The following is a 25,228-nucleotide window of genomic DNA, read 5'->3' on the forward strand; positions in this document are numbered from 1 at the left end:
AATCATTCCAGAGAGCAATAACATGCAACACAAAAGACTCAGAAAACCAAATGGAAACCTAACACACATAACTTGCATGCAAATAATTCTAGGTGCCAACAATAAGTGACATAAGGTGCAAAACCGTGATGTGATCTATCGTGCATACTTGGCATAGTAATAAGACTATCACGGACAGATCCTAGGTGTGTGAAAATATGTGACAATGGTCCAAGTGGCAGGGTTTGGCTACGGTGACATGGTGCAAAAAGAATCACATCAATCGGAGCTACGATTTAGGAGATATGGCCAGTTGAAGTTTGAATTCAAACATGAATAAATTCAAATTTTAAATTTTCCAAAAGTTTTCAAAGCTGGTTCTTTGGATAAAGCTATTCGAGACGAACATTTTGCCGTTTGTTTCGTCGAATTTGGAGTTACGGTTAAAAAGATACAATCATTCGAAGTTTAGGGGCTAAACTGGAAACTCAGGGACTTGACTATGAAAGTTTTATTCGTGACTAGGTCCCTGGCCACGTGGCGGCTTCCTACTGGCCGAGCAGCATTCGCTGCGGAAGCTATTCGGCGAACGGCCGCTACCTAAGCAAAACAGCTACCGCGGCAAAAAAATGAAAACCGAAGACCGGTTTTTAACTAAACCGCACGATTTATTTAAAACCATGGTTAACCGATCTAATCCAAATAAATAATAAAAAACTAAACTAAATGAACGAGGCGGGAGGCTCATCTTACAACGGCGATGATGACAGGAGATGGCGGCGCAGGCATCGGGCGGCGGACAGGGCGGCGGCTCCGGCGGTCCTCAGCGGCGGCGAAGGGGTCGGGGAGGTCGGGCGCGGCGTGGGCGGCATGCTGGTGGGGTCGGCGGGCGGCGGGGTGGCCAGCAACGAGTGGAGGGAGGCGGCGGAGCTCCAGTGCTCCGGCGAGAGCGCGGGTCGTCCAGGCGGCGGTTCCAGTCACCTAGAGGCAAAACCATCATGTCAAAACGGCGTGCGCGAATGTGGGCATTCGTGTGACGAAGAGAATGGGGGCCGGGGTGCACCACCGGCAACGGAATCGACAGTGAGGCGGCTTGGCTCCGGCGAGATCCGAATGGGCGGGGTGGCGGCTACAGGCGATGTGGGGAGTAGAGGAGGGGCGGGATCGGACGAGGGCGTCCCGATGCATTTATAAGAGCAGGCAGGGCGTCGGGGACCAGCGGATAAGCCTCATCCGCGGGGCTTCGCCGGCGGTTGCGGGCGGGCGCGTTCCCGACTTGTCCCGTGCGGCGCGACGTGAGGTTGGGGACGAGCTGGGAAGCGGGGCCCACCGGTCAGCGGGTGTGGGCGGGGAGACCGAGCAAGAGGCGAGGGCGGTCTATCGGCGCGAAGCCCCTTCGGGCGCTGGAGCAGGCCATGAGCCAAAACTGGCCATGGGCCGGTGGCTGCGTGAGCGCGCGTGTGTGTGTGCGCGTGCGTTTTTTTCTAAACATAAAACATATGTGGCCCAAAACAAATTCAAATGAATTTCTAAAAATTCCACATAAATTTATAAAATCACTATTGAAAATATATAGAATAATGAACATTAATTCCAGCACAGATAATTTTGAAAATAATTTTCTAATGCAATAAATGCAGTTTAGGCCAATATAATAAATTCCAAATATACTCCAAAAACTTCAAATGTTACTATGATGAATCTTCCAACTCCTTTATGTTTGAGGAAGTCATTTTATCCCCTCTCCTTTATTTTATTTGAGTAAAAAAAATATTTAAACATTCGAGAAAACTCCAACATGCGATAAATCATGAGATGCAAATGATTTCAAATATTATTTTAAAATAACGTCTATTGGTTTCATAATCCATTTCCATTTTCTTTTTGATATTTGAAGGATTCATATTTCCTTCTCTCTTTATTTTATTTGAATGAATGGAAATGTTTTTAAAACTCAAAACGGATTCTTTTTCAAAAGTGAACCAAATGAAATTCAAAAGTGCTCCTCATCACTCTCCACTCTATTTCATATATTTTGAAGAAGTCCTGTTATCTTCTCCCATGAAAATCCTTGAGTGGCATAATGTTTCTGATTTGAAATATTCTCAAATGGAATTCAAATCATTTTCAAACCTCTTTTCATTTTTTAAATGGTAGAAGTCCTATTATCTTCACTCTAGGGTTTTGTGATGAAATGAATTTGAATTCAGGGAGATCAAAATGCAAGATGAAAAGTTTTGGGAAAGTCCTTTTATTCCCTCTCATACAAATTTCAAAAGTTTCAATTTCCACTCAATTTCACACAATCAATCACACAACAATCAAACAAACAATCATAATTATTTATTTATTATAACATTCCAAAATTTAGAATTTTGGGATGTTACAAACTACCACCCTTAAAATGAATCTCGTCCTCGAGATTCGGAGAGGCTAGAGAGAAGGTTAGGTTTGGGTGGGGGTCTCCTTGAAAATCCATTCATCAACACAAGGTATGGGTGCTACCACCTTTAGAAGCATGGTTACGGTCCCAACAAAACTCATGTACTCCATCCTTTGCATTGACGGTGTCGGTCTTCTCATATTCTCTGGGATAACTCCTTCGCTAGTGCTCTTCCGGTAAGGGCATGACCCTTTCCTCAAAATCTGGAGTCCTTGCATCAAATAACTTCTGAGACTTGACAATTCTGGCGCCAATGCTAAACAACTATCGAAAACCTCATGGTGGTCGAATTTTTTTGGTTTCTCCTGCAGGAAATGGGTCTGGGTTGGATCTCACCGTATAACCTACGATTGGCAATGGTGCCTGTACATGGTTTCCATTGTCGTGCCATTCTAGGGTTTTGGCTTGTGGTGTCGACACTCTTCTAGGGTTTTAAAGCTCTCTGATTTTCCATCAACATATGATAGCTCATGATAGAAGTCTCCGGTATGGGGGCCAATCCATCCCGTACTTGAATCATTACTACATACGCAGATAGTGAATCACGTTTTCTAACACTTGGGCATCCTCACAAGCATTGCAGAACTTCTCTTCTCCACGAACTGGGTTCGGGTAAATCCATTGGTTCTGCAAGGCAAACAAAACCTCTATCGTTTCTTCACAACTCTCGGGTTTACGTAACCTCCTATGGAACGTCCGCTGATGATATCACAACTTCTTCCATAATTCTTCCCGCAACAAGGTTGTGCTTGTTCCCTTATCAAATCCTGGTTCCTATGGGTTATGGGCCCACTTCAAACTTGTATACCTTTAACTCATCATTGGAGTTACTATTGTTCCATATTCTAACATTACATCTCCTTTAAATCCAATAGCACTTCATTCCTGTCTGCTCTTGGGGTAACCATCATAACTAAAACCAAACTCCAACTCATTTGTCCAAACTCCAACCTATGAAATACATTTTATTTTCCATAGGTCAAGTGTTCACACAGACAAGTATCGCCAAAAAATGCACCGGTTCATGCATAATCCATATTTTGTTCATATCAAATCCTTTGTTACATCCTTAACCACTACGCAAAACTCAAATTTCAAAAGTACTCTATTACAAAAGCTGCCACCCACATAGTTTGGTATGGTCAAGCATTACTTCCATCTTTATTCATTTGTCCTACTTGAAGATGTTTTAGTCCCACCAGAATTATGCGATGTGATCCTTGAAATCATCGACCTTTTGCTTCATCATGGTGGCCATGAGCTTCATCTCCATCATCTCTGCATGGACCTCTCTCAGGTATTCCTGAGTGTGATGGAGTCTTGCTTCAAGTATTTCCCCAATCTGACGTATGGCTTCCATAGCAGCTTCACGAACAGACTCGAAGAATGATGCTCGTGGTACTCGAGAAATGAAAAGGTATTGACCCATAGTCTTTGGGCAAACTCCCTTCACACGGTGGAGGTGTACCTCCACATACCAAAGTTCAACTCCCTTCTCCATGAAAGGATAACCCTTGTAGACTACATCTCCTTCAAGATGAATATGCTTCATCATGTCCTTCACGATTTTGGGTAATCCTGATCACTAGTCAGGGTCATGATCGTTAACGGGCCCTTGAGAAAAGACTCGTAAAGGGTTGTCATCTACAAGTATAAGATAGAAGGGTACTCAGGATACTGTATGTATTTCCTTGGGTGAAATGTGGTTATTTTTCAGGAAAAGTTTGGGTCAGCTTGTCCATGGGTTCAAGGTTTATGTCTGGGTGACATAGTGAGAGAGGCACTCACAATCAACAAACAACTCATAACCTTTCATATGAGATTCCAAACACCTCAACTTTTATTGCTTCACAAACTATTACAATTCCCATTTCATAACTCAACTCAACATCCCTAATGAAAGTAAAAGTGTGTTCCAACTTTATTACATGCTTTATTCCAATATCAAGATCTCAACTACTCTGCTCAAGCTTTCCTCGGGTCTGAACATTCTCTGGCAAAATGTCCTACTCCTTTGCAGCATAAACAAATGACTTCAGACAAATCCAGGGGCTTCCTGGTGGTTATCTTGGCTCCTTGGGTTCTTGGCTTCCTTTTTGGGCATTTGCTAGCATAATGACTTAAATCCTTGCACCTGTAACAAGTGATATGACTCAGGTCCTTTTATGCAGAAACTGGGTTGTTCTGGGGATACATGCTCTTTCTCTTCCTTGACTTCTTCGGTCCGATCAATTCTTCTATCTCTTGTGGATCAAACTCCACTTCTTCTGTCGGGTAGTCTCCCAGATACTCTTGGCTTTGCTTCATGCAATACAGTGAAAAATGTCCTTCTTCTCCACATGAATAGCAGACATTGGAGTAAAATATGTTTAGGCCTTCTCCATCAGGGTCGTCAACATCTTCCTTCATCACATGTTCTTTTAAACTTTCTCTGAGGGCTTCTTTCACTGCTTCCTTCTGCTGCTTGGTAATTTCCTATACCTGGAGGTAAATATGACACTGCGCAGGGTAGTGCGTAGTTCCTTCACACAAGAAACAAGTAACCTTCATGGTTGGACATTCTTCAAATTGGTGATTTCCTTCACAATGAGGACATCCATCCTTGTGTTCTTCATGGGTGTGTCCTATTTCTCCGCATATCTTGCAGGCACAAGGTTTCTTCATCGGGTTATCACCGTGCTTCTAGATAAGACGGGATCCCAACAGAGTCTTCTTCAATTCCTCCCAAGTTTTTGCTCCATTACATCCTTGTATAGCTTGATGCATTTTCCACCAGGTTGCGGCACTTTTTGTAAAGTACTGAAGAGCGTATTGAACCTCATACTTCCTTGCAACGAAATTGCTCCGGAAGTGATTCTACATGTTTTGAATCCATAGATCTGCCTCTAACTGAGTGATCGGTCCAGAGAATACAAGTCCATATTCATTCATCATCTATTGGGTCCAAGGGTTTTGGGATGAGATAAGATGGATAGAGAGAGATACACACAATACAAACAATATAGTTTTGAAAATAAGTGTTATTTGTTGCTGTCGGAAAACACACACAAAATAGGACAACACACAAATCATCGCATCTAACGTGAGTATACAACAAGGGTTTGGTCTTCTAAAGGTCGTATAAATCTTGGAATTCTTCTGTGTCTTCATATCCTTCGAATCATTGACTGTTGTAGCTTCGACTCTACTAATGCATGGTGAAGTCTGATACCTTGTCCTTCTCGGAGTGGTCTCATCAGTTGATCCTCCGCGTGGTCAAAGGGAAAAGGGGTATTGTCTGCCTATTTAGGGTAAAAGGAAAGATTTGATAAAGCTCAGAAAAGAAGAGAGGTAAATGATCTTTTTGAAATTAAAGTTTTAGAGAAATCCTTTCCTAAGGGCTTTCAAGTTTCTAGGGTCATGTCCTACAGTCAACATGTGCTCTGATACCATCTTTGTAGAGACCCGACCTCAAACGGTCAAGCCTATGTGTATCCATGCCATCCCTAGATCGGTATGCTGGCACACACAGTACATCAATGTATATATCAAAGTGCAATCACATGTATAGATAAAGTAAAACTGGTATATACCTCATAAATCTCAGCGGAAACAATCAAACGAGTGTGGAGTCCCATCAACACCAACGACAAGTTGAGTGTAGACCGTAACCCTACAACGTAACTCTTACTCATCGTAGAAAATTCCTGCAACATAAGACGTTGCAGCCATGTAGGTCAGTACATTGAATGTACTGGCAAGTCACATCATAAGAATAATGAACCTATTTGTACATGCAATTTGGCTGGTGGAAAGCTCTAAGTTTAGTTTTTTCATAAAGCTAGTTTTTTCCAAGAATAAAAGATATTATTCTACCACTACTGTATAGCATAGGATGAGTTGGCAAACCCAACTCAATCCATTCCCAAAGTTTCATTTAAAACCCAACTATTTAATTAAGAGTGATGAGATCTCCCAGCATTGTCACTACTAGATGCTCAAGTTGTCCTTAACCGGGGACACGGCTAATCGATTAGGTTTTAACACTCTGTAGAGGTTTGCACACTTTTCCCCACAAGACTCGACCGCCTCCCTTGAAATTCTCGCGCTGCCTGGTGTTTGAGAACAGGATGACCGAGACATAGTCTTTTGAAAGTATTTCCCCTTAACCGACGGATAGGACGGTACACCTACTCATTCTACATCTGCTAGCCCATCCCGTAAGGGGTCACACTAACTACTCAACTAATCCAGAGCCTATATTGGCTTGTGGCTGCACATGTAAGCTTCTAGACATGAGAATACGATTGATCTCTTTGAGCCTGGGTGGCCGACCACTAGTGGTGCACCACCATGGATTAACCATGCATGCTCCCACTGTACTTCGCCATCATTCAAACCAAATACCGCCCAGGTAGTTCATTTACAAGTCTTAGTCCTGCTTACTACTTTGTCACTCATGTCTCACCATGTTCGCTTCCCAAACCATGTCTACATTTAGCGAGGCAAAAATAAACTTACACGGTGGTGACAAGGATGTATAGATTAGACCTACCTCAAATGAACTACTCGGTAACGGCATAGCCATTTGGCAACAATAAATCCTACCATGCAATCCTACCACAAAAGGACTAAGTGCATAATATAAACATAGGTAATTGGAAGAATGGTCAAATGTGAACTTGCTTGGATACTGATAGTTGAATTCTAGAGATCGATAGTACTCGGCTTCGCACTCCGGACAGTCTATCGTCAAAGTAAAATAACATACATAAGCAATCATTCCAGAGAGCAATAACATGCAACACAAAAGACTCGGAAAACCAAATGGAAACCCAACACACATAACTTGCATGCAAATAATTCTAGGTGCCAACAATAAGTGACATAAGGTGCAAAACCGTGATGTGCTCTATCGTGCATACTTGGCATAGTAATAAAACTATCATGGACAGATCCTAGGTGTGTGAAAATATGTGACAATGTTCCAAGTGGTAGGGTTTGGCTATGGTGACATGGTGCAAAAAGAATCACATCAATCGGAGCTACGGTTTAGGAGATATGGCCAGTTGAAGTTTGAATTCAAACCTGAAAGAATTCAAATTTGAAATTGGCCAAAAGTTTTCAAAGCTAGTTCTCTGGATAAAGCTATTCGAGACGAACATTTTGCCGCTAGTTTCGTCGAATTTGGAGTTACGGTTAAAAAGATACAACCATTCAAAGTTTAGGGGCTAAACTGCAAACTCAGGGACTTGACTATGAAAGTTTTATTCGCAACCAGGTCCCTGGCCATGTGGCGGCTTCCTACTGGCCGAGCAGCATTCGCTGTGGAAGCTATTCGGCGAACGGTCGCTACCTAAGAAAAACAGCTACCGCGGCAAAAAAATGAAAACCGAAGACCGGTTTTTAACTAAACCGCACGGTTTATTTAAAACCATGATTAACCGATCTAATCCTAATAAAAAATAAAAAAACTAAACGAAACGAACGAGGTGGGATGCTTAGCTTACAGCGGCGACGACGACAGGAGACGGCGACGTAGGCGTTGGGTGTTGGGCGGCAGACAGGGCGGCGGCTCCAGCGGTCCTCAGCGGCGGCGAAGGGGTCGGGAAGGTCGGGCGCGGCGTGGGCGGCATGCTGGTGGGGTCGGCGGGCGGCGGCGTGGCCAGCGCCGAGCGGAGGGAGGCGGCGGAGCTCCGGTGCTCCGGAGAGAGCGCGGATCGTCCAGTCGGCGGCTCCGGTCACCTAGAGGCAAAACCATCATGTCAAAACGGAGTGCACGGATGTGGGCATTCGTGTGACGAAGAGAATGGGGGCCGGGGTGCACCACCGGCAACGGAATCGACGGTGAGGCGGCTCGGCTCCAGCGAGATCCGAATGGGCGGGGCGGCGGCTACAGCGATGTGGGGAACAGAGGAGGGGCGGGATCGGACGAGGGTGTCCCGGTGCATTTATAGGCGCAGGCAGGGCGTCGGGGACCAGTGGATAAGGATCATCCGCGGGGCTTCGCCGGCGGTTGCGGGCAGGCGCGCTCGCGGCTTGTCCCGTGCGGCGCGGCGGGAGGTTGGGGACGAGCTGGGAAGCGAGGCCCACCAGTCAGCGGGTGTGGGCGGGGCGACCGAGCGAGAGGCGAGGGTGGTCGATCAGCGTGAAGCCCCTTCGGGTGCTGGAGCAGGCCATGGGCCGGTGGCTGCGTGAGCGCGCGTGTGTGCGTTTTTTTAAACATAACACATATGTGGCCCAAAACAAATTCAAATGAATTTCTAAAAATTCCACATAAATTTAAAAAATCACTATTGAAAATATATAGAATAATGAACATTAATTCCAGCTCAGATAATTTTGAAAATAATTTTCTAATGCAATAAATGCACTTTAGGCCAATATAATAAATTCCAAATAAACTCCAAAAACTTCAAATGTTACTATAATGAATTTTCCAACTCCTTTATGTTTGAGGAAGTCATTTTATCCCCTCTTCTTTATTTTATTTGAGTGAATTTTTTTTGAACATTCGAGAAAACTCCAACATGCGATAAATCATGAGATGCAAATGATTTCAAATATTATTTTAAAATAACGTCTATTGGTTTCATAATCCATTTCCATTTTCTTTTTGATATTTGAAGGAGTCATATTTCCTTCTCTCTTTATTTTATTTGAATGAATGGAAATGTTTTTGAAACTCAAAACATAATTTTTTTCAAAAGCGAACCAAATGAAATTCAAAAGCGCTCCTCATCACTCTCCACTCTATTTCATATATTTTGAAGAAGTCCTAGTATCTTCTCTCATGGAAATCCTTGAGTGGCATAATGTTTCTGATTTGAAATATTCTCAAATGGAATTCAAATCATTTCAAACCCCTTTTCATTTCTTTAAATGGAGGAAGTCATATTCTCTTCACTCTAGGGTTTTGTGATGAAATGAATTTGAATTTAGGGAGATCAAAATGCAAGATGAAAAGTTTTGGGAAAGTCCTTTTATTCCTTCTCATGCAACTTTCAAAAGTTTCAATTTCCACTCAATTTCACACAATCAATCACACAACAATCAAAGAAACAATCATATTTATTTATTTAATATAACATTCCAAAATTTAGAATTTTGGGATGTTACAGGCAATGCAAGGCCTAGACCCAAACAGGATACAAGTACGTACGTACTAGGAGTACTAGTGTTAAAAAAGAAAGGCGGGGGTTTCCTTCGTGGGATTAATCGATACAAATCCTCGTTTGACATGTCAATTAATGCATATTTTTTTTCTCCAAAGCCCAAAGAGCTAACCATCTCACTCCGCATCGCTTGATTAATGCAGTGCCATGCAAACCAACCTTCTCAGTTCCGCATGCATGCAAGGGTACATTAATATCCTTGGTTGCTAGTACGAGGCAAACCCCATCAATTTTGCCTCGATTAGTGTTAGTGTCCTTTTGTAGATTGTAATTTTGATATACCGGCCTTGTGTACAAAATAATGGAGGTAGTAACTATTTGAATTCCTTCCCCATTGCGGTGACATCGATGATATCTCGAACGTTGTGGTTTGGCGATGTGTGTTCGACAGAGAATATCAGTGAGGGAGACCACGCTAAGTCATTCGCAAGTGTTGTCTACAAGCCGAGAAAACCTCCTTATTTGCATCCAGGAAGTCCATTGAACCAAAGGACACGTAAATGTACTAGTACTACTAGTACACAATAGCGTCGTCCGTCCAGCTTTGTGAGGTGAGGTGGTTTCTCGAAGAAGACGATGGAGAAGCAAAGACAGCGAAGAGTGAAATGATGGTTGCTTCATCCGTGCTTTGTGATTTGACACCTCACTGCTTTGTGATTTGTGATAGAAGGGACATGGGAGTAGACTCTATGCTCTATAGTGTACATGCGTCCAAGCACGGGAGAAAGAGGAGAGACGTTGCATTTTTCTATTCCTTTAATCAATCAATCAATCAATCAGGGAACTTCGGTTCCATGTTTTTGGCTTTGGTAGCACCATCCACAATGGTTCCCGTCGATGCCAAAAGCTATTTTCACATTTGGCTACACATTGTGGATGCCCTTAACCATACCACTTGGTTTTGCTCCTATGTGCTATCTATACAAATCTCAATTATATTGATCTAAAAAATTATAGAATCAAGATTAGTAAAAAAGGAGGTGATTTTGCCGTGCGGATGGTGAGGGAGGTTTCTGATTTTTAGAGGACGTTGGCCTGGCGGTTTGTAACATGCGGTCCCACGTCTCAGTGCTTTACCAAGCCGATCCGCGTCCCACATGAGGCAGAACAACGACAGAAGCAACACGTGGTTAAAAGATGACGGAGAAGCGGATTCAACAATGAGTGAAATGATGGTTGCTTAGTCCCTCCAACTTTTTTTAGCATTATTACTTCGTCCCTCCAACTTAACTGCAGGAAAGGTGCAACTTTGTGATTTGACGCCTCATTGATCATTACTACGCCAACGCCATGACTGGGGTGCTTCACCCCTGCTGCTCTGCACTATATTTCGGTATGGCACATGGACCCAGTATCTTGATGTCCCACATGTCGGCGAAAGGGACTAGATCATTTATGAAAGCGAGCGCTCCACTCTTACGACGGAGGAGGACACGACACGGCGGCCCAGTGAACTGTTACTTGTACTGTATATAGTACTATAGTACTACTACAGTTTTGCTGTTTTGCATGATCCATCGATACAAACCCGATTAAACAGGAAAGGGCGGGATTTTTCCCGCGCGGTAGATGATACTGGCCATACATTTCAAAGGCAATTTTAATGTATGCAAACTGAATAATTAAGTAACAATATGATATCTAGTAAAACTAAAAACACATATGATTTGTTGTGTTAGAGTGTAGTAGTAGTGTTGTATTGCATAGTCACTACTAGGGAAAACCCTAGCAGTAGCGCTGGTTTTGTGCTCACTAGTAGCGCGGGTAGGGGTGCTACTAATAAGGTGCTACAGCTATTGCTTAGCAGTAACGCGTGCCCGCACGCGCTACTGCTAGGACAAATAGCTGCAGCGTTTGTTCACTCCCACGCTACTGCTAATGTAACTACTGGTAGCATGTTTTCTCTCCATCGCTACTAGTATTCTTTTTTTATTTTTTATTTTTAGTGTATTTATGCGCCATCATACAAATATTGGTACAATACCAGTTATGAGGTTTACATCATTATGTCCATAATAGTGTGTCAAATGAAGGTGGATTAGGTTCAAGTGGAGGCAATATGTGGTGCATGTCAAAAGTATACTACTAATCCAAACTTGATCAGTTTGGACTAGTAGTACTTTCGATGTGCACCACATGTTACCTCCACTTGAATCTAATGCGCCAGCACAAGCTATTTAATCATCATCATAGTCATTACCACCAACAATATTTATTTAATCACCACTAACACTAGCTAATAATAATCATCATAGTCATTACTACCAACACTAGCTATTTTATCATCATAGTAATAGTGTAGCACATCATCATCCTCAAACTCATTTCTAGCTAGCTAATCACTCCTGCTGCTCTATCTTAGGTAAAATAACATAAAACATGTGTAGCTCTCCTCCTTGATCAAGTTGGAGCATGCAGATGAACCTGTCTCCTAATCATGGGTAGCGCATCTGTTTGCTGCCCCTTCGTACTTCTGTGCGCTTCTCCATCACACATTTGGTCCAGTCTTGCGCTATTAAGCATCCATCGCTAATATTGAATGCACTAAAGTAATCTGTAGGATATCTTGGCCGTAAGCTAATAATACTCATGGTACCTTTAGTCTCGATCCCATAAGGCACAACATTTATCGGGAGTCCCTGTTGAAGAACATCGTATGGTAACATACTTAGCAATGAAGTTTAGCTTCAAAAATAATGTATGGAAAAGATGCACTGAGGACAAATAGTAAAAATCTTACCATCCTTCCTAAATAGATGTGACCATAGTTCATTACGAACACTATTGGTCGCACGTTTTCAATAATAACATTTCTAAATGCAGGAAGAAAATTTGTCTTGACAGTATCAAGATCCTCAAGCCATGAAACATAATGACTTAGCTCCTCGCAGTTTAGTTCAGCCTCAGGACAGTAGTAGGTCCTGTCTACCAAGCGCTGGACATGTTTGCTTGCACCGAAATAAGCTGACAATACAAATTAGTTGTCAACTATTTTTGAATAAACAATATCAAAAACATAAATATGGTTGATAAACTTACATAATGGTATAACTGGAGGCGTCTGCACATAGACCCAGATGTCGGTATTACCTTCAATATCATCTTCCGGACGAATATCAAAGGTGATAACCATATCAGGCTCAAATGCATAAGTCTTGCACAGTGCTCGCCATGTTTTGCAGCCAAAATAGGTGTATTCGTCTGAATTGTATAATTTTGCGTGGAAATTAAAACCATGCTCGGTCTTCAAGTAAACTTTCTTTTCCTCCATAGTACGACTAAAACCTATCTTATCCAATACAAAAACTCCTGCCAGGCAGGGGATACGTGTAACGCCCCAAGACCGGAGCTTCAGATGCCTTCCAGGGTTTCCGGGTTTCGTCATGTGATTTGTTTGGTCCGTTGCATTTCATCTTTGCATCATGTGCATTGCATCATGTCATCATGTCATTTCTTTTCTAAACTCAACTAAATATATGGCATAGATCTTTGATACATTTAAACCGAGGGAATTCACGTGGTGATTTCTCTTTATAACATATCCTCCCAATATTAGGGGGCTATAATAAATATTCCATCCCTTGGAAATTATCGCAACACACTTGCAAAATATTCCATGTTTTTCTTACTATATTCCTCGTCTCCAAACTTTGCCCTAAATTCTTTCTTCACTTTCTGGAGTTCCACCAAAAACCTCAACATTTTTGGATACTTCTATAACCAAGCCCTAGTACAAACCCATTTGAATTAAATTCAAATGAGTTTGAATGACATCTTCCAATCTTGCCTCTCCTATTTTTCGTGGACCGTGCACACTTTTACGAGTCCGTGAAAATAATCCCTCTTCTTCTTTTTCTTCTCTCTATTTTTTCTTTCTTTCTTGTCTCCGTCTTTCTTCTAAGGGGTGTAGGTGAGACAGAGAGCACCAGACCCAGCCGGGGTCGGCAGCCCAGCCAGGTCGACCGGCCTCCCAGGCCCATATGCCTCTCCTAAGCCCACTCCCTCCTGAACCCTAGACCTCGATCCCATCTCCCTCCTCTCCCCTCGCGCCGCCAGGGATATTCGCTCGATCCCCTCGCGCTCCTCCCTCCTCTCGATCCCCATCTCCTTCCCTCCACCGCCCGACCCCCTCTGCCCTCTTCCTCTTGCTCCTTCCTCCTAGTGCCGCCGCAAGAGAGGAGCGGCGCCCCACGCGCCTCCCCCATCTCGATCGATCCCCACTCCTCCTTTCCTCCACCTCACGCCCCAGAGGAACCCCTCTACCTCGCCCTTGCTCCTCCACGCACCGACGAGCAGCGACCCGATGAACAGGACAACGTCGCGGTCATGGAGGATTCCAGCACCGGTGCTGCCCTGCTGCTTCGTACATGCACCACTAGGCCCCCCCCCCGCCGGCGACCTCGACCTTCTCCCTCACCCTTGGCTCGCCCCACTACCAGGAGCGCCACCGCCTCTCTTCATCGCCAGCCTCCAGGAGCTCCCTGCCGCGTCCTTGATCCGGTGAGCTCCGCTGCCGGATTGCACTGCCGCCCGCGTTCGCCACCGCCTCCTCTGCTTTGACCGTCGCCTGCTCCGCCCCCATTGCCGGCGACCGTGACCAACCGCCGCCTGCCGTTGTTCCCAGTGCCTCCAGCCGCGCGCCCCTACCTTTGTTGTCGTTGACCTGAGCTCCGCTGTGACCTCAAGGCCAGGGGCGCCCGCCTCCTAGTCCACAGTGTGCTCCATCGCCCACGGCCGAGCACCTCAAGACCAAGCCCTTTTTTGTCGTTGGTGCAAACGGTTATATGAACATGACCCAGATTCGAAATGCAAGACGATGCCTCCGTGGCACCCATGCCGAGCAGGAGTATTTTGGATTTGTCAAGTACGACTACATATCCGGGATGCGTCAAGTACCCCACCGGTAAGACCGAGACCGCCCGGAGACCACGAATCCGTGAGGTTCCACTACCGTCGTCGTGGATCCGACAAGTTCGCGAGTACCACTACCTCCCAGGACGACCTTGTACAACTACCGTCGCAAGAACCGAGGCCGGCAAGTCCGAAGACCCAAGTACCATGACGCTAAGTACCCCTTCGGATCGCCAAGGTGGATCGCGAACATTGACGAGGTTCCGATAAGACCGTCGACATGTACGACCTACTCCGTGAATGTGTACCACTACGGCCGCTCGAACGTTTACAGAACATGTACCATCGACCCTCGAAGACCCGTGGACGGCAAGTTCCTTGTTGACCCCGAACACCTACGGAGTGTGAACATGTACGAAGCGAGAACGACTACTTCCACTACCGCCGTCGCGAGAATGCCTACTTCCCTCTACGAACGAGAACCGTCCCCTTTGGACGCTCCGAAGGTATAACCCCGAGACGACGTCCGTGAACGAATGCTTGCGATGTTTGAGATGCTCGTGTTTGCACCGTGTCCAATTTGTCACTCGTTTCCTTGTCGCCAACTCATGGGACACCCGGTATCCGGGAGCGCCCCACCATCTTTTGCACGCAACCGCACATTTCTCCTTTGCATCGGTATCTCAATCGAGTTACCAGAACCGGAATGTTGCCGTGGCACCATTTCCGTTGTCGTTGCTGTGGCACCCCTTTCGTTCCGCCATGGTGACCAAATGCTTCATAATGCTCTTATCAAATTTTCATAAAATTTGCATAAACTTTCACATGTCATCCGCATCATGTTAACAACATCAAGAATGTTTAATTTGTTGTTTGCATTAATTTGCTAAATGCATATGGGGATTCACCAGATTTGTTGTTTGTTATATCCGGCCCCATTTAAATTGTTTAGATAGTATAGTTTTGTTATGCTTCACCTCTTGCCATGTTAACCAACATTTAATATTGTTGAGTACCTAACCGGGAGTGAACTAAATAATTGATGTGGTGTTCCGTCAATATGCAACTCGTTGCATATTGGGCTCCACTTAACTTGTAGTTTTGTTTGTGCACTTTTCCATGCCATGCATATTTAAACCGGACATGCATCATACTTGGATGTGCATCATGCCATGCTTATGTGATGTTTGTTCACTATGTTGTTTGCTTCTTTCCGGTGTTGCTTCTTCGGGTAGTTCCGATAAAGTCGCGTTTGTGAGGATTCGTTCAACTACGTCTGTTTGTCTTCTTCATGGACTCGTTCGCCTTCCTTGCGGGATCTCAGGCAAGATGACCATACCCTCGAAATCACTTCTATCTTTGCTTGCTAGTTGCTCGCTCTTTTGCTATGCCTATGCTACGATACCTACCACTTGCTTATCATGCCTCCCATATTGTTAAGCCAAGCCTCTAACCCACCTTGTCCTAGCAAACCGTTGTTTGGCTATGTTACCGCTTGCTCAGCCCCTCTTATAGCGTTGTTAGTTGCAGGTGAAGATTGGAGCTTGTTCCATGTTGGAACATGGATTTTTGTTGGGATATCACAATATCTCTTATTTAATTAATGCATCTATATACTTGGTAAAGGGTGGAAGGCTCGACCATATGCCTGGTGTTTTGTTCCACTCTTTCCGCCCTAGTTTCCGTCATATCGGTGTTATGTTCCCGGATTTTGCGTTCCTCACGCGGTTGGGTTATAATGAGAACCCCTTGATAGTTCGCTTTGAATAAAACTCCTCCAGCAAGGCCCAACATTGGTTTTACCATTTGCCACCTAGCCTTTTCTTTCCCTTGAGTCGGCCGGCTCAAGGGTCATCTTATTTTAACCCCCCTGGGCCAGTGCTTCTCTAAGTGTTGGCCCAAACTGAGTGATGTTCGAGGCTACCAGGGGAAACTCTGGGATGGCTTACCCGACGTCTGGCTCATCCGGTGTGCCCTCAGAACGAGATATGTGCAGCTCCTATCGGGATTTATCGGCACATCTGGGTGGCTTTGCTGGTCTTGTTTTACCATTGTCGAAATGTCTTGTAATCGGGATTCCGAGCCTGATCGGGTCTTCTCGCTAGAAGGAATATCCTTCGTTGACCGTGAGAGCTTGTGATGGGCTAAGTTGGGACACCCCTGCAGGGACTTGAACTTTCAAAAGCCGTGCCCGCGGTTATGGGTAGATGGGAATTTGTTAATGTCCGGTTGTAGAAAACCTGAAGTTAACCTTAATTAAAATGCATCAACCGCGTGTGTAACCGTGATGGTCTCTTCTCGGCGGAGTCCAGGAAGTGAACACGGTGTTGGAGTTATGCTTGACATAGGTTGTTCTTGGATCACTTCTTGATCATAGTTGTTCGACCGTGCTTTTGCCTTCTCTTCTCGCTCTCATTTGCGTATGTTAGCCACCAAATATGCTAGTCGCTTGCTGCAGCTCCACCTCATACCTTTTGCCCTACCTATAAGCTTAAATAGTCTTGATCTCGAGGGTGCGAGATTGCTGAGTCCCGTGGCTCACAGATACTTCCAAAACCAGTTTGCAGGTGCCGATGTTACCGAGCAGGTGACGCAACCAAGCTCAAGGAGGAGCTCGATGAAGATCTTGTCCTTTGTGTTGTTTCGTTTTAGTTGATCAGTAGTGGAGCCCAGTCGGGACGATCGAGGACCTGTGTAGCAATTGGGTAGTCTTCTTTTATTTTGGCTCCGTAGTCGGGCCTTGATTGTATTTGGATGATGTAACGCTTTATTCATGTAATTGTGTGAAGTGGCGAGTGTAAGCCAACTATGTATCTCTTTCCCTTATGTAATACATGGGTTGTGTGAAGATTACCTCACTTGCGACATTGCTTTCAATGCGGTTATGCCTCTAAGTCGTGCTTCGACACGTGGGAGATATAGCCGCATCGAGGGCGTTACAAGTTGGTATCAGAGCCTTCCCCGACTTTAGGAGCCCCCCCCTGCTTGATCGAATCGCTGGCGTTATTGAGTCTAGAAATGTTTTGAGTCATTTAGGATTTTATATATCGGAGAATTAGGAATTCTTTTTACTCCTCAGTCCCTTCGTCGCTCTGGTGAGGCATCCTAACGTAGAGTTTTGACTCTTCTCTTCTCAAATTTCACTAAATGTTTTTTAGGATCACGCGGGTATCTTGGAATCGTTCCGATGGTTTTGTGACGAGAACATTGTTCTTGGTGCCTCCTGTTATTTAGGGGTTGTGGCAGTGTCCCGGGGAGTTGAGCTCCAAGGTGTTGTCGTCAGAATTTTATCGTTGCAGTTCTGGAATACCTGAGTTTAGTTTCGCCGACATCGAAAATCTCTTTTATGCAGTTGTTGGTGAGATAACCTCGACGCCACCTAGTACTGGGGCGGGAGTTCGAGAGTATTGCCATAACTCATATAATGGATGCTTTTCGAAGGTTGAGGTAAACGATTTCCGAAGGTTTCTTGGTTATGTGTTGAAGGATGGATACAGCTGGATGTAGGATTTGTTAGTTTGGGTGAGATATTATGCTTCCCCTGTATCCCCAAAACCTGATTGCATAACCGGAAAATTTCGGGAGTTTATAAGTGGGAATTCAAGTAGCTCTTAGGATATCTTTCCGACAGATGTATGATATGAAATTGGGGTTCGACGTCTAGTGGTCCGCCTATCCATGGTTGGTTTTACAGTGGTCTCGTTGTGTCTTAAAGAGTCCTTGGCTATGCCGACTCGGGGACGCTTCGTATGTCATGTGCACTGCCTTGTACATGATGGTGCTGTACGATCGAGCCCGTGTAGGCCTCACCACGAAAACTTCGGACGAAATCTCTATCATATGTTTGTTCCGTCTTATTTTCCATGTCAATCCTTTGTTTTGTTTTGAGTTGTGGTATTCAAGTTGCTTCGAAGTCAAATGTTGATTCCGTACCTTGCATAAGCGGTGTTCTCATACTCCTATGTGAATACTAATCCCTCATGATAATCAAGATTGTCATGTAAATCCTTTTCAACCGGTGTGTTTTCTCTTCAAGTGGTTCCGATCATTTCAACATCAGCAAGATCAATTATTAGTTCTTCTCAACGGTGTTTGTTTCATCCGTATCCAACTTGTCTTTGTTTTTCCCACCCTCCCACCCTTGTTTCTTCAAGGACTCATATTTCTTAATCTAGTATCCATCTTATTGATGCGAAGTCTCTCCATTCTTTTTCGTCAATGTTCTTATCTGGTGATTCTCAGGAAGATTCTAATGGAGCTTCAAGTTCGTCATTCCTCATTCTTTTCATCTCCGGTGGTTTCAAGTCAAGCTTTGTTGATCATATCCTTTCCTCGTTTCAATGCTTTCTCATGCCGGTGCAATTCTTAATCATTCACCTCTCGCTATTCATTTGTTCCGGAGTGCTGAAGATATTTCGAAGATTTGTGTTTTCACTTTGCATCCGTTCAAGCTATTTCGAGGTCCTATCTTATTCAAGCCATTTAATTCAACCGGTGCAATCTCTCCTTCAAATCGTTCAACGGTGTATCTTTTGAGTGGGCCCTAACCCACAGGTCTTTCCCCAGGATCTTACCCGACTCTTCTAATTTCCCGGAGCTATCCTAAATTCGTTTCGAAGTTTGACATAAGAATGAGTTATCATCAGTCAAATGCCTTTGTCCAAGATCTTTCAATTTCTTTTCATTGTTGGTTCAACCTCTTCGGTTTTTTTTGGATTCTCCCGGAGTGCCTCAATAATTCTTGGTGGTGTTTCTCGTCGTCATTCTCAGATCGGAAGACCGAAGAAGATTTTTTCTCTCAATCTTGCTCCATTCTCTTCAAGATTCGTGATTCTAGATTGTTGCCATCCTCTCATAATTCTCTTCGGTTGTGAGATTTCTTTTCACCTATCCGGAGCAATTCAGGAGTCTTTTCAGTTCGATTATCCGGGGCCCATCATTTCAGAAGACTTGTTCATTCTCAGCTTTCAGCTCTCGTTCCCCAAATCTCACCGGTGCATCATTCAATATTCTTTAATCAGCGCGTGATCTCTTCATTTCAGTTGTATCTAAATTCTCTCAAGTATCTTCGTTCATTTCATAATTCTTCCCAGTGTTCCTTTATCTTTTCTTCGTTCATTTTCATTTCTTACGATGGTTCGTTCAAGAGTTCTCTTCCTTGGTTATCATATCAATTTATTCGTTGTTTCAATCCTTCCGATGGATCGTTGAAGACCTTCTCAAGTTTACGCTATATCTATCTTGATCTTTTCTACGAGAATAAGTAATATGCCAAATCCGTTGATTGTCATCAATTTAAATTGGTGAAGGATAAGTATAATGTAATTCTTATTCTTGATTCACCCAAATGATTAATTCTTTATTCCAGAGGCTCATCAAATTCCGATTTCAATTGTTTCATATTTTATTTTCCCGGAAGTTCCAAGCTCTTTCAAGTATGTCACCACAAAGATCCATCTAAATCATTACAAGGTTTCACCTTGTGTTTTCAACTTCTCTTTCTTTTCTTTTGATCATTCTTTTATTTCCGGAGTTCTTCATGGAGGTTCTACATGATGGTGCATCAAGGATTTATTTCCTTCTCGAAGTTGTCATCAAGATTCTTTTCTAAGGAGCTCAAGTATTCTTCATCTTGCAATCCGGGGTGCAATTCTTCCTTCCGTATCAATAGAGGTGGTATTATATCATCCTTGATAATTTGAGTTCATGTTTCATGATTCACATGTTGTTAAGAATGAGATATCTTAAATCCATCAATCTCGTCATTGGAGTTATCTTGGTTTAGATTTCACCGAAAGCCTTCCATTGGGAATGTTGCTATTTATGGTGCTTATAAATGACCCAAGTTTTTCATTTATCCTTCCGGTGAAATAGTTTTTCGTCTCCTTGCTGATATCATTCCAATCTATTGGTTCCATAGTGGCAAAAATTTCACCTCATAGTTTTGAGATGTTTTTCCATAAGCCCACTACAAACTTATTCGTTTTGTTGTTGGCCTTTCCCAACAACTCCGTTTTAACCTTCTTGGAAGGGTGCCTTCCAAGATCATTTGTGGCAGAAGTTGTCATTTTCTTCTCAATTCCTTCTTTTTCATTTATCTATCGTCTATTTCTTTCTTCCGAAGGCATTGTGATGTTGCTCTCTTCAACCCATCTTATTGTTTCGTCAGGATCATGTTCTTTCCTTTGCTTATCCATTCAACCGGAGTGTCGTGTTTTCATGCCAGTTCTCTCATCTTATCAAGTTTTACATCCTTTCTCAACCGGAGTGCTGTCTAAAATCGTTCTTACCCCTTGTGCCATTCTTTCAATAGTTCCGGAGGCAGTGTGTTGTTGATTTCACCAAGTATCTTCTCATCTTATCAAGTTCTTATTCAATTCCTTTTCTTTTCAGTCGGAGTGCTGTCCAAATTATATCATTCTTAATCCTTTTCTATCTTGTTTTAACCGGAGTGGTTTCAATATTTGTCTTGCCCTTCAACCTCAAGGTTTTTCGCAATGTTCTTTGTTCCTCTTTTCTAAAGGAGTGTTTTCGACCTTGTTCACCTTCTTGTATTCTGTCTCGAATTTGTTCAACCTCGCAAGGTTCTTTGGTTTCACTCATTCGTCAAAGAAGTAACTTAGTTTTACCTCTTCTCTTTCTCTTCCGTTTTTTCCCTCCGGTGCCATTCTAGATCTCGGGACGAGATCCTCTCGTAGTGGTGGAGTGTTGTAACGCCCCAAGACCGGAGCTTCAGATGCCTTCCAGGGTTTCCGGGTTTCGTCGTGTGATTTGTTTGGTCCGTTGCATTTCATCTTTGCATCATGTGCATTGCATCATGTCATCATGCCATCATGTCATTTCTTTTCTTAACTCAACTAAATATATGGCATGGATCTTTGATCCATTTAAACCGAGGGAATTCACGTGGTGATTTCTCTTTATAACATATCCTCCCAATATTAGGGGGCTATAATAAATATTCCATCCCTTGGAAATTACCGCAACACACTTGCAAAATATTCCATGTTTTTTTCTTACTATATTCCTCGTCTCCAAACTTTGCCCTAAATTCTTTCTTCACTTTCCGGAGTTCCACCAAAAACCTCAACATTTTTGGATACTTCTATAACCAAGCCCTAGTTCAAACCCATTTGAATTAAATTCAAATGAGTTTGAATGACATCTTCCAATCTTGCCTCTCCTATTTTTCGTGGACCATGCACACTTTTACAAGTCCGTGAAAATAATCCCTCTTCTTCTTTTTCTTCTCTCTATTTTTTTCTTTCTTTCTTGTCTCCCTCTTTCTTCTAAGGGGTGTAGGTGAGAGAGAGAGAGAGCACCAGACCCAGCCGGGGTCGGCAGCCCAGCCAGGTCGACCGGCCTCCCAGGCCCATATGCCTCTCCTAAGCCCACTCCCTCCTGAACCCTAGGCCTCGATCCCATCTCCCTCGTCTCCCCTCGCGCCTCCAGGACCATTCACTCGATCCCCTCGTGCTCCTCCCTCCTCTAGATCCCCATCTCCTTCCCTCCAGCGCCCGACCCCCTCTGCCCTCTTCCTCTCGCTCCCTCCTCCTAGTGCCGCCGCAAGAGAGGAGCAGCGCCCCACGCGCCTCCCCCATCTCCATCGATCTCCACTCCTCCTTTCCTCCACCTCACGCCCCGGAGGAACCCCTATGCCTCGCCCTGCTCCTCCATGCACCGACGAGCAGCGACCGGACGAACAGGACAACGTCGCGGTCATGGAGGATTCCAGCACCGGTGCTGCCCTGCTGCTTCGTACATGCACCACTAGGCCCCCCTGTCGGCGACCTCTACCTTCTCCCTCGCCCTTGGCTCGCCTCACTGCCAGGAGCGCCACCGCCTCTCTTCATCGCCAGCCTCCAGGAGCTCCCTGCCGCGTCCTTGATCCGGCGAGCTCCGCTGCCGGATTGCACTGCCGCCCACGTTCGCCACCGCCTCCTCTGCTTTGACCGTCCCCTGCTCGGCCTCCATTGCCGGCGACCATGACCAGCCGCCGCCTGCCGTTGTTCCCAGTGCCTCTAGCTGCGCGCCCCTACCTTTGTTGTCGTTGACCCGAGCTCTGCTGTGACCTTAAGGCCAGGGGCGCCCTGCCTCCTTGTCGACAGTGTGCTCCGTCGCCCATGGCCGAGCACCTCAAGACCAAGCCCTTCTTTTGTCGTTGGTGCGAACGGTTATATGAACATGACCCATATTCGAAAAGCAAGACGATGCCCCCGTGGCACCCATGCCGAGCAGGAGTATTTTGGATTCGTCAAGTACGACTACATATCCGAGATGCGTCAAGTACCCCACCGTCAAGACCGAGACCGCCCGGAGACCACGAATCCGTGAGGTTCCACTACCATCGCCGTGGATCCGACAAGTTCGCGAGTACCACTACCTCCCAGGACGACGTACAACTACCGTCGCAAGAACCGAGGCCGGCAAGTCCGAAGACCCAAGTACCATGACGCCAAGTACCCCTTCGGATCGCCAAGGTGGATCGCGAACATTGACGAGGTTCCGATAAGACCGTCGACATGTATGACCTACTCCGTGAATGTGTACCACTACCGCTGCTTGAACGTTTACAGAACATGTACCGTCGACCCTCAAAGACCCGTGGACGGCAAGTTCCTTGTTGACCCCGAACACCTACGGAGTGTGAACATGTACGAAGCGAGAACAACTACTTCCACTACCGCCGTCGCGAGAATGCCTACTTCCCTCTACGAACGAGAACCGTCCCCTTTGCATGCTCCGAAGGTATAACCCCGAGACGACGTCCGTGAATGAATGCTTGCGATGTTTGAGATGCTCGTGTTTGCACCGTGTCCAATTTGTCACTCGTTTCCTTGTCACCAACTCGTGGGACACCCGGTATCTGGGAGCGCCCCACCATCTTCTACACGCAACCGCACACTTCTCCTTTGCATCGGTATCTCAATCGAGTTACCGGAACCGTAATGTTGCCGTGGCACCATTTCCGTTGTCGTTGCTATGGCACCCCTTTCGTTCCGCCATGGTGACCAAATGCTTCATAATGCTCTTATCAACTTTTAATAAAATTTGCATAGACTTGCACATGTCATCCACATCATGTTAACAACATCAAGAATGTTTAATTTGTTGTTTGCATTAATTTGCTAAATGCATATGGGGATTTAGCGGATTTGTTCTTTGTTATATCCGGCCCCATTTAAATTGTTTAGATAGTATAGTTTTGTTATGCTTCACCTCTTGCCATGTTAACCAACATTTAATATTGTTGAGTACCTAACTGGGAGTGAACTAAATAATTGATGTGGTGTTCCATCAATATGCAACTCGTTGCATATTGGGCTCCACTTAACTTGTAGTTTTGTTTGTGCACTTTGCCATGCCATGTATATTTAAACCGGACATGCATCATACTTGGATGTGCCTCATGCCATGCTTATGTGATGTTTGTTCACTATGTTGTTTGCTTCTTTCTGATGTTGCTTCTTCGGGTAGTTCCGATAACCTCGCGTTTGTGAGGATTCGTTCAACTACGTCCGTTTGCCTTCTTCATGGACTCGTTCGTCTTCCTTGCGGGATCTCAGGAAAGATGACCATACCCTCGAAATCACTTCTATCTTTGCTTGCTAGTTGCTCGCTCTTTTGCTATGCCTATGCTACGATACCTACCACTTGCTTATCATGCCTCCCATATTGTTAAGCCAAGCCTCTAACCCACCTTGTCCTAGCAAACCGTTGTTTGGCTATGTTACCGCTTGCTCAGCCCCTCTTATAGCGTTGTTAGTTGCTGGTGAAGATTGGAGCTTGTTCCATGTTGGAACATGGATTTTTGTTGGGATATCACAATATCTCTTATTTAATTAATGCATCTATATACTTGGTAAAGGGTGGAAGGCTCGGCCATATGCCTGGTGTTTTGTTCCACTCTTTCCGCCCTAGTTTCCGTCATATCGGTGTTATGTTCCCGGATTTTGCGTTCCTCACGCGGTTGGGTTATAATGGGAACCCCTTGACAGTTCGCTTTGAATAAAACTCCTCCAGCAAGGCCCAACATTGGTTTTACCATTTGCCACCTAGCCTTTTCTTTCCCTTGAGTCGGCCGGCTCAAGGGTCATCTTATTTTAACCCCCCCGGGCCAGTGCTTCACTAAGTGTTGGTCCAAACTGAGCGATGTCCGAGGCTACCAGGGGCAACTCTGGGCTGGCTTACCCGACGTTTGGCACATCCGGTGTGCCCTGAGAATGAGATATGTGCAGCTCCTATCGGGATTTGTTGGCACATCTGGGTGGTTTTGCTGGTCCTGTTTTACCATTGTCGAAATGTCTTGTAACCAGGATTCTGAGCCTGATCGGGTCTTCCCGCTAGAAGGAATATCCTTCGTTGACCGTGAGAGCTTGTGATGGGCTAAGTTGGGACACCCCTACAGGGATTTGAACTTTCGAAAGCCGTGCCCGCGGTTATGGGCAGATGGGAATTTGTTAATGTCCGGTTGTAGAAAACTTGAAGTTAACCTTAATTAAAATGCATCAACCGCGTGTGTAACCGTGATGGTCTCTTCTCGGCGGAGTCCAGGAAGTGAACACGGTGTTGGAGTTATGCTTGACGTAGGTTGTTCTAGGATCACTTCTTGATCATAGTTGTTCGACCGTGCTTTTGCTTCTCTTCTCGCTCTCATTTGCGTATGTTAGCCACCAAATATGCTAGTCACTTGCTGCAGCTCCACCTCATACCTTTTGCCCTACCTATAAGCTTAAATACTCTTGATCTCGAGGGTGCGAGATTGCTGAGTCCCCGTGGCTCACAGATACTTCCAAAACCA

The sequence above is a fragment of the Triticum urartu genome, chromosome 2 (assembly GCF_003073215.2).
Source record: "Triticum urartu cultivar G1812 chromosome 2, Tu2.1, whole genome shotgun sequence".
Taxonomy (NCBI): domain Eukaryota; kingdom Viridiplantae; phylum Streptophyta; class Magnoliopsida; order Poales; family Poaceae; genus Triticum; species Triticum urartu.